Raw genomic sequence first — 11,106 nt, 5'->3', positions numbered from 1 at the left:
CAACAGGCCAAGCCTCAGGTTCGGGTGTCAAAGACAAAGGGAAGAAAATTGCTGAAGAGAGTGATGACGATAAAGAGATGATTGCAGATCTCTTAAAGAAGCAAGGTCGCGATTAGGATGCTGATATGAGCACTCGTGTTGCCAGAGAGGCTGAGGAAACTGAAAGAAAAATGAAAGAGGCTCATGACCTTCTTGAGAGCAGGAAAACCCTTTTTCCTCCATGGACTCTTGAGAAGCTTTTGAAGGAAGCGATTGAAACTCCTAGCATTTTGTGGCTTGAACAGGTGATTTCACTGGATCGTATCAACTCTGTCGATTCACATTTTGATATGCCACTGACCCGAAAGGCCTTCATCTTCCATGCCTTTGATAACGTTGCTGATATCCCTCATCCTCATCCAAAGGTTGATAGGGATCTCGTCGAAGTCTACCTGAAGGCTGCTCAACCACAGTATCAAACTTGGAGCGCTTAGAAGATAATCAACGTTCGGGTCCTCAAGCCGTTTCGAGAAGGAAATTTCACGAACGTTCGGTTCAAGGTGCTGAGGGGTTCTGCTAAGACTGAACATGCCATATCGCTAGCTGATCTTCCCAATTTGAATCCACATGATTGGATAATTTTGCACAACATCCTCCTCACAAATGAAGCATAATATGGTCTGATTATTGATCACTTCAAGAGGATGCTTGTATGCTACATCATGGAAGTTGCCAAGATGGACCAGGAGATCGCTAGCATCTTCAAGAAAAAGCACACTATCTCACCTGTTGGCTCTGCCAGTGACCTGAACATGATGCAGATGGGAAAGATTGACCCGAAACGCAATTCCGTCATGTTTACCAGAAACGAAGGCCAAAAATGCCTGTTCGCTTTGGCAGACAAATATCTCTACACCACTGCATGCCTGGAACATGTTTTGGGTATCATTCATTGTTGCAAGCAGAATTCAGCAGATGAGAAGAAGTACTTCGATGACATGATCCAGTGGTACATTCGCTTCAGACAAACAATCCTCGCTCTTATCCCTCGTCTGTTTGAAACCACTAAGAAGGTTCCTGCAGCTGGACCCAGCAAGAAGAAGTGATAGTCTCGCTCCAATTGACAAAAAGGGGGAGATTGTTAGGTCTAGATAGTGTTGCGTCTTGGGCTCGTCATTTACTCCACTTAATCTCCGGTATGGGCCTGTCCATCCGTGAGTTATTTTGTAGGGTTTTATATTTATAGATGCTTGCATGCATCCTAGAACGTAAGATTTTGATAGAGATTTTTGTAGCGTTCATCGTTCTTATCTTTTGTAACCCTAATATCCTCTACAGCGGAAGTTCTTCATCGAGCTCTGCTGAGGATTGAATCAATTGAATCATTCGATACATTCAGATTCATTCTTGTGCTTTATCTTACTGTTTTTCGCTTTCTTGATTTACCTGTTATAAGATCTAATTGATCAAAGAGTTATATAAACTCATCATAATGACTACTAAGTCTTAGTCTAATACCCGGTGACTAATGACAATCTAGATTCCTCATTAATCCCAATGAATACTGAGAGTTCTGTCAAATAAGGATCAGCCAGGCAGGACAGTTGGGAGGCAAGATCATTTCGACATAATAGCTTCTCTGAAATTCAGCAACCAAGTCAACATGACCATTCTAGATACTTCTCCCCTCGGTAGATCAATCAGTATAATGACATGGGATTACTAGTAAATCTTATTTATAGATTCATAAAAACAATTATGAATATAAATATAAATTACACTAAAATAAGGTTGAGTGTAATTTAAATTATAGAGATATCCTAGACAAAAGTTTGGAAATTGCACTGGCAGAACTCCGGCCTGCTAGCTACTAGATGTCGGGCTTCGCCAAAATACACTAAACCTAAGGAAAATTTGGGTTAAATGTAGAGGGATCTGAGGAAGAGACTTTGAGAGAGTATGGAGAATGAGTGAGCTCTTGGGAGCTATTTATAGACTGGAATATTCACATGTGCGCCGCACGGAGACCAAGTGTGTTTCGCACATAACTCTGTTCGGCAAGGGTTCCTCTCAGAACGTGACACGTGTTGGGCATTGGCTGGTGCGACGTGGCAGATTCTAGAAGTTTCACGTCCCGCCTCTTTTGCACGAGGTGCACTCGGGAAACTTCAAAAATTCATAACTTCTTCATTTACGTTCTTTATATCCACTCATAGATATCAACGAGATCTACAACTTTCATTTAGACTCCATCGGTTATCTTTCACTTTATTTGTAAAGCTATATTTTTATCATGATTACAATGTTAAATTCCGTTAAAAATTCATAACTCTGTCATGTGATATCTGTTCTCGACTGCCCTTATGTCGACGGATAGGTGTTGATGAGATCTTCAATTCTTGTTTAGATTTCTTTTCCTAACAATCGACCGATTTCAATTTTTATTCATGAGTCGTACATTGCTACACTTAAACTTATAAAAATCATAACTTCCTCTCACAAAGTCAGATTTAGGCGTTCTCTATATGTACGGAATCCTTGTCACATAAGCTATTACTTTGGGTAAGGTTATACACCCTAAATAATATTTTATCAAAAAGTCATTTTTATCGCTTATAATATTGTAAGGTCCTGGGAATGGATCTTACCAGTGATCAACAGCAAACACAATCACAGAAACGAGAATAAGAGTAGAAAAGAAAAGAAATCAAGCTTGCACACGTTCTATTACTGAAAAACATCTGGTACGACTCAATATACGACCGTGAACTATTAGGCATCAACAACAAAACCCGATTGACTAACCCTCTATATATAGGGAACTACGTCCGGAAAGAGTTTACGGCCGTAAGGTGTTTACGGCCGTAAACTCATTACAGACACGTAAACACACAGTAAACCTACCCAAAATAATCTATCAATACACAACCACTATTACAACACAAAGCCTAGACCAAACCACCAATTGGGCCTTTCAATCTCCCCCTTGGTTTTGTGCTAGCTTGAAGTTAACCTTTATTGACTACCATAATGTCTGCTTGCCCCATCGCCCCATTCCACATACGCTTAGTAAGAATCTCAGCAACAATGGTCATATATACTTTTGCAGCATCCTCAAAAATATCTTCAGCAACCAATATCTGAAAATTGCTTAGTGATGAATGTCCCACTTTCGGTATTGTAACAGGTCTCTTCGGTCATAGAGACGGATGCATCCATTCTTGATCTTGATTACAGCAGCTGATGTAATCTCATCGAAAACCCAACACTCCATTGAGCCTAGAGATCCATCTTGATAGTTCTGAAGCACAAGGAACTGTTTAACCTGCTTTGTTGCAGGCCACATCACAACTTGCAAAGGTATGTCAGTCTTAGGATCAATAATATTAGGATGCTCCAACAAAATGGACTCAACAGTTTTCATGGCAGGAAATCCCTTTTTAACCTGATCCTTAAGGAAGTGCTTGAACTGGGTCGCCTGTGGATTGTCTGTGAGATTCGAAAAAGGAGCTCGTGACAATTCTATCAAATCTACCCTAGTCTATGAGTTGAAATCATGACTATCTTTGTAAAGCTCAGAGTTGCCACTCTTTCTTAGCACAATCCACATCTTAAGAGGATCATAAAATCCCCAGGAAACAATTCCAGATCTATCACCAAATGTATCTCTAAATCGAACAACCTCAAGACAAGTAACTGTAATTGTAGGTTCATCCCAAGAAGCATTCTAGTTAGGGTTTCTTTTAAACAACAGTTGTCCCCTCTTAGCTGCTTCTTCTTATGCATAATGTATTATTGCTGAAACATGAGGAGCTTGGAAAGGCTCCTCCTCAACACGATTAAAAATTGATGTCTGAGCAGTTGGCATGGTAACCGGAAAGGCTTGAGTATGTAGATTAATTTTGTATTCATCAGCAGACGTTTGATATTTTTCACTGAAGTCTTCTTCAAGCTTCTTCTTTAGCTCAAAATAATTTGAAGTCAAAAGATTGAAATGGTCTTGAAGATCAGAAGTCTGCTTTGACTTTAGAGCTTTGTCCTCAAGAAGATCAGCTACTTGCACACCGAGCTTTCAATTATCGGGTTGAAGTTCACAGACTTGAACACTAAGCTTTGTATTTTCCACTTGGAGATCTGAAACACGAATATCAAGCTCAATATTCTTCTGATTGAGCAATGAAATCTCCTTCTGCAACCCAGGGATAGTGAGATTTTCTTCTCCAGAACTACCGTCCCCAATAGAAATACCTTTACCATGAGGGGGGGCATTAAAAATTGCTCCTCAACCAAATGCATGGCTAATCTTGCGGAAGCAGCATTGTGATCAGGTCGAGGAGGAGAAAACCCTGGTGGAAAAGAAGATCCACCCACTTCAAAAGTGGTGTCTGGTCCTACAGTAAAGAGCTTGGTTGTAGTAAGACTAGGAGTAGTGGTAGGTGGTACTGGAAGGCCACTAACAAGATTCGCAATTAGATCACTCTGCCTTGGATCCCTTCTTCTTCTTTTCAATGGGGGAGGAAATCCAATAACCGTCTCCATTGGAGTGGAAGTATTCACCATTTGGTTTGTGGTAGGAGGTATAGTTTCAAGAACTTCATCAGGCTCCCTTGTCTCTGTTGTTGGAGGAACAACTTCATCGACATTGTTGAAAATCGAGTCAAGGTTCTCTTTTGTCACAAAATTAGAACTACTTGCAAGAGACGCAGCAATATCATCATTGTCAAATCCAGTAAGATCAAGATCATCAAAAGAATCATTTTTATCTCCCTCAGCTTTCGTCTCAGTTTCCACAGTCATTCCTTCATAATCACTTTGAGCATGAGCAGACACTAAACTATGTTCTTCCGCCACATGAGCTTCAGGAGTCGGAGTCTCTTCTTTTTTGGTATTCTCATCATCAGATACTGTAATAAGATCGACATTTGGAGATGATTTCTCAGAAGATGCAGGCTCAGAAGACGCCTTGTCAGAGGATCCATAAGATTCCGAGGACTCATTTAGTTCAGCGAACTTTCCAAACTTATCCAGAGGATACTTTCCTTGAAAAATAACTTTTCCTTTCCGGTTCTGCTTGATGAGCCCTACAGTGTGAGGACCCAAAGATTTCATATCAAGAGTATCGTCTTCCTTCACCATATCCGGAAACTAAGTATTGAAAAACAGTTGAATGAACCTGAGATACAATAAGAAAGTATACCGGGTTGAGGCTCTGGTGTTTACAACAAAATCATCCAAGATAAATCTTGAGAAGTTGAACTTTACTCTAGCAGCAAGGGAAACAATCGCTCCAGTATTCCTCAGAGAAATTTCATCAGCTCCTGATCTTCTTCCTAAAATGCAACTAACAAACACATGTGCGAAAAATCTCCAATATGTAGGTAAGAGTTTCTTCAAAGTTGGAGGAGAAGTGCCTTCATATCCCATCCTCCTTTTAATTTTCTGAGCATCCTCAATCCCAATCTTCGTGGGAAAACTTGGTTGATCGTCAATCAGCAACGCATCTCTGATAAAGCTCTTAGTGATTACAATCTCGCGTCCTTTTACAACAGCTTTAATAACAGCAACACCAGCATCATCCATTTCCATCTTAGTAGTCGCCCAGAACTCTCTGATCAAATTCTGGTAAACAACCGGATTCACAGTGATGGCTGATGCCAGACAACACTCCTTGAGTCTGTGGATCATCGACTTGAGGTCCGAGTGAATAGCTGGAGGATCCGCCAAAACAATAGCCAGATTATGCATGTCCGCAAATTTGAGGTTCGCCATTGACCTGTACTAACCATGCCAAGTAAGACAAGAAAAACAAAACAAGCAACAAAAGTTTTAAATGATTTAATTTTGATCCCAATAATGAAACAACAATTTTAAAATTAGGTCAAAGTCAAATTTTTTTCAATCAACATCGGAGTTTGCGGTCAAAAATAATGTTTACGGTCAACACAGAAGTTTGCGGTCAACAAGGGTTTACGGCCGTAAACCCTTGACCGTGTACCATTGACCATTTGAGGAGTTTACGGTCGCAAGCATCTTACGGCCGCAAGCTTCGACCGCAAGCTCCGAAAACCTTCTTCTTTCGATTTCTACCTCAATAACATGATAAATCACGCAACAAGATACATATTCCTGGTCCAAAACTCATTACCTTCGACACTATTAGATTAATTTCGCAAGAATTGAAGAAAAAAATTTCAAAGAGAGAGAGAATGGGAGGGTGTTTGCGGCCGGAATCAGGAAACTGATGAAGATTCCGGCGGTAAACTTTCTTTTATACCCATTTTACATTTACCTGATAGCCACACAGTATAAGGCAGGGTCCAACATAGTCCAAAATTTTTTAAAAAATTTAGAAAACAATTCTTTTTGATGATTAATATTAAAACTAAAATTAAAAATAAAATAAAATAAAATTAACTTTGTAAAATTTAAAATTAAAATAGCTTATAAATTTTTAACAGTTAATAAAATAAAATAAAAAATAAAAGTAAAATTTAAAATAAAATAATTTAACTCCAACTAAAATGTACATCTTAAAATTTAATTACTGAGAATGAATTTGTGACCCTGGGATCAAAGTTGTTGGACAGCCTTATTCCACTTGTCGATACCCTTATCTTCACATCTTCGTCTGATCGATCGCCAGTATTGTGGTCCACTTAAACACGAAAAATTTGTGACAATTTTTGGAAAATTTACCAATGACATGATACATACTCATATAGATGATTATAATTCTTTATTATCATGATTGGCCCTAATTCTTAAGTAAAATTTTCTTATGACCATTTAACTAACTACGACCAGGGATATTGTTGTCCACCTAAATTGAGCAGCGACATCTACAGACAACCTGTATGTGTTCAATTTTAATTGTACTAGAACGTGTTTCCCACTTCCTGGCATGCCCCAGCCATCAAGGACTTCCAAAATACTCCTTACACTGAGTGAGCAGACAATTATTAAGAGATAAGCTAGATTTAGAATGCATATGTTGTACATCTAGGTCGGATCTTTTCCAATCACGCAAAGGATGAAACATATGGCTAACTGAAGTTTCAGAGGGATTGAGAAGAGAACGTTGCATATACTGTGTACCAGGTCGGATTTTGGTCACGTAGAGGAGACAATATATGGCTAACAGATGGAAAGAATTGCATAGATAGAAGATGCAGAGAGATAGAGTTGTATATGCTATAGTCCAGGTCGGATCTCTCAATCACACAAAGGAGGCAACATATGACTAACAGACAGAAAGAAAGAAAATAACCTTCTACAGACCTAGTTTATCGGAATACCCCAGTCACCCCATCCAACCGGAATTAAGGACAAAATCCGCACATCGAGGAAAAGTGAATCCACAGTTCTAGATATCCGAGCGTCATGGTGTCAGGCTAAACGGATCTAACTAGGTCAAAGTTTGTCAAGTCCTTAAATTCAATAGGTTCAACTCTCCCTAGTCAAGTCCATTTAAAAAAATTTCGTGCCTACCAACGCATCGAGCACAGAGCATAGACGATTCAACTTAGGTATGTTACGCAGATTCAGGTTGTCCATTATCACTTGCTAATTTCATTTCCCATCACAACACTTGCAAACAAGACTAACAACAATATTTTTAATTTTCCAGATTTTTTAATTTTTTTGGATTTTTTTTTGTTTTTGGATTTTTGATTATTTCTCCCCTTAAATTTGTGCATGGGTGAGAATTAAATAAAATAAAATAAAATAAAAATAAAATGCGCAAATTTTATCTATCTTCCCAAAAAAAATAAAAAGAAGAATTAAGAAAAAGAAAAATAAAAAAAACTTAATCCTCAAAACGAATCATTTTCAGAAAACCCACAAGCACATCGAAACGAGCTTTGTTAAATGGCTTTGTGAACAAATCCGCCACATTATTAGCAGCCGGATTAGTGAACGCTCATAATAGTCTCTGATAAAATGAATTTTAATGCCGATGTGCTTGGTTTTAGAGTGTTGGACTGGATTTTTGGCAATTTGAATGGCGGCCTCATTATCACAGTAAATAGGGGTTTCTAAATAATTCAAACCGTAATCCAACAACTGATGTTAGATCATGATAACTTGAGAACAGCGGGCCGATGCAACAACGTATTCCGCCTCCGTTGTGGAAGTTGAGACAGTGTGTTGCTTCTTGCATTGCCACGAAACTAGTCTGTCACCTAGGTATTGACAGCCTCCTGAGGTTGATTTCCTGTCAAGCTCACAGCCTCCATAATTACTGTCAGCAAAAAGAATTCTTTGGATACCAAAGACCCAATTTTGGGCTGACTTTGATAGACCGAAAAATTCTTTTGACAGCAATAAGATGTAAAAATTTAGGATTAGCCTGATAACGTGCGCATTGAAAAACTGCAAACATGATGTCAGGTCGGCTTGCAGTAAGATACATCAGCGATCCGATCATCGATCGATAGTGGGTCTGATCTACGGATTCGCCGTCAGGATCTGGAGTCAGAAGAGGTCATTCAGCCATTGGTGTTGAAGCAGATTTAGCGTCGTGAAACCCCAACTTCTCAAGAATATCCTCAACATACTTGGCTTGATGTAGCAGGATTCCGGTCGAATTCTGTTTAACCTGAAGCCCCAAAAACATGGTCATTTCTCCCAACGAACTCAATTCGAACCGCTTCTTCATTACACCTTCGAATTCTTTGCAGAGCTGCGGACTAGTCGACCCAAAGATAATGTCGTCAACATAGATTTGCACAAGTATCTGATCATTGCCGACATGCTTGATAAACAAAGTCTGATCGATAGTGCCACGAGAGTAACCATTCTCAAGCAAATGCTTTTTTAGAGTTGCATACCATGATCGAGGAGCTTGATGTAACCCATACAATGCCTTGTCCAACTTGTAGACATGATTAGGAAATTTTGAGTCAACGAACCTAGGAGGTTGATCAACGTAGATTTCTTCCTTCACCTTGCCATACAAGAAGGCAGTCTTGACGTCCATTTGATACACGGTAAAGCTCATGTAAGAAGCATATGCTAGGAAGATACGAATGCCCTCAAGGCGAGCTACTAGAGCTTAAACTTCAGTGTAATCAAGACCCTCGACTTTTCGAAACCTGCGAACCACCAATCGAGCTTTATTTCGCATAATAACCTCTGAATCGTCTTGCTTATTGCGATAAACCCATCGTGTGTCAAGAGACTTCTTGCCCTTTCGTAACTCAACTAACTTCCAAACACCGAGTTTTTCAAATTGATGCAGTTCCTCATGCATTGCATCTACCCAGCTGGGCTCATTCAGAGCCATTTCAACATTCTTGGTGTAGAGACCCATTTTTATAACGAACGGCGAATGCGGAAGAAAGATATCTCGAGATTAATCGTGTTTTTGGAAGTATGAACACGAAGAACATAATATGAGTTCATAAAAAAGAAGTAAGAACAAGAGAGAATAATCATAATATTGTATGAAGAACATGGTGGGAGAGAAACTCTCCCTGGGTGGGAGAACCCACCACTTTCTCTCTCTAGAATTACATTTTTAGAATTGTAACTCTAACTAAGAAAAGTAAGAATGGCTACCTTCCTTAGGAAATAAATTACCAACTCTCCCTTTATATAGGAAGGAGAGTATTTACACCATAAATACAATAAAGGGAAAATATAACATAACTATCACTCATTATTTGTGGAGCATTTACATGCCCCAACATTCTCTCCCTAAATGCTTACAAATGATGAGAGATACAATAATTGATACAAGGCTATAATACAGTAATCCGACTAGCAAGTGTGGTAATAAAATGAAATCAAGTGCTGAAATGTCTGAGACTCTGAAGTGTCTGTGAAGTCTGAAACTGGCCATGAATCTCTGAAATGAAGGTCTTTGGCTTCAAAGCACAACCAATGAAGCAGAAAAGATAAGATCCAAATCTTCAAACCAGTCATAATCACCCGAAGAAGGAGGTTACCATGAGCAAGTATAAGATCCAATAAAAAAACACTTCGTCTTCAAAAGTCTGAAAAACATCTCGAGTTCTCGAATCATAATACACTGAAATTCTTCAAAGAATAACCTGTTAAACATGTGAAGCATCCATAAAATGTAGTCCGAATAAAAATAATGTGAGTCCAAACACATGGTCCAGCAATGCCAAAAATTTGATCCAAGAATAAAAAATAAGTGCCACGTCACATCGCCAAAATAATCGTCTTCAAAATATCACAAATCCAAACTCGAGAAATCATAGAATCTGAACCGAATGCAAACACAAAATCATCTTGTGATAGAGTCTGAATAATAAATAATCTGGAGCCAGCAAACATCTAGTAATGCCAAAAATTTGATCCGTAAAGACCAAAAATAAGTGCCACATCGCATCACTAAATAAATAATCGTCTTCAGAAGTCTTCAAAAATCCAAACTCAAACAATAATAACCAAATCCGGATGATATTCTCTCCCTATTTTGATAACCAATGACCGGATATCAAAAATCAACAAATCATCAGATGGAGAGTGTCGGATACCAAGAGCTAAGAGAAGCTCTCCCTAGATGTAAGAAGGGTGTCGATAAGAAACGAGAAAGAGTAAAATAAATACTCTTGCGGTCATGAGGGGGCGGGTGACATAGTTGCTGAAACTGTGCTGAGAAAATCTATTGTGCCAAAAATATATCCAAATATCCAAACTATGGTGCCAGAACACTTGAAGTGGTCTTTAATAGAGAATAAAGTCCACATGCTCAAGATACATGATTCGTCAACCAAAAATCAAGAGCGCCAAGTCATAATATCCCATAAAGTGAAGAATGCGAAACAACTTTGTTGATCATTCGCCGTTGCGGTGCAAGCATCACAAAAAGATAATATGAAGTCCAACTGCGGTAGGAATATTCTTCCAATAATAATAACCGGCATGAAGTAACCAATGTGACAATCCGTGGGTAGGTGGTGGCAAAAATTGGTGTTGAAAATAAAATGGTTTTAATAAAAAAATTGGTTATAATAAAAAAAATTGGTGTTAAAAAAAATAATTGGCTAAATAAAAAAAATGATGTAAAAAAAATTGGCTAAAAATTGGTGTTACAAAAAAGTGGCTAAATAAAAAAATTGTCTGAAAAAAAATTGGCTAAATAAAAAAATTGGG

This window comes from Lactuca sativa, chromosome 3, assembly GCF_002870075.4.
Source record: "Lactuca sativa cultivar Salinas chromosome 3, Lsat_Salinas_v11, whole genome shotgun sequence".
Lineage (NCBI taxonomy): Eukaryota > Viridiplantae > Streptophyta > Magnoliopsida > Asterales > Asteraceae > Lactuca > Lactuca sativa.
Note: the sequence above shows the minus strand (reverse complement) of the source record.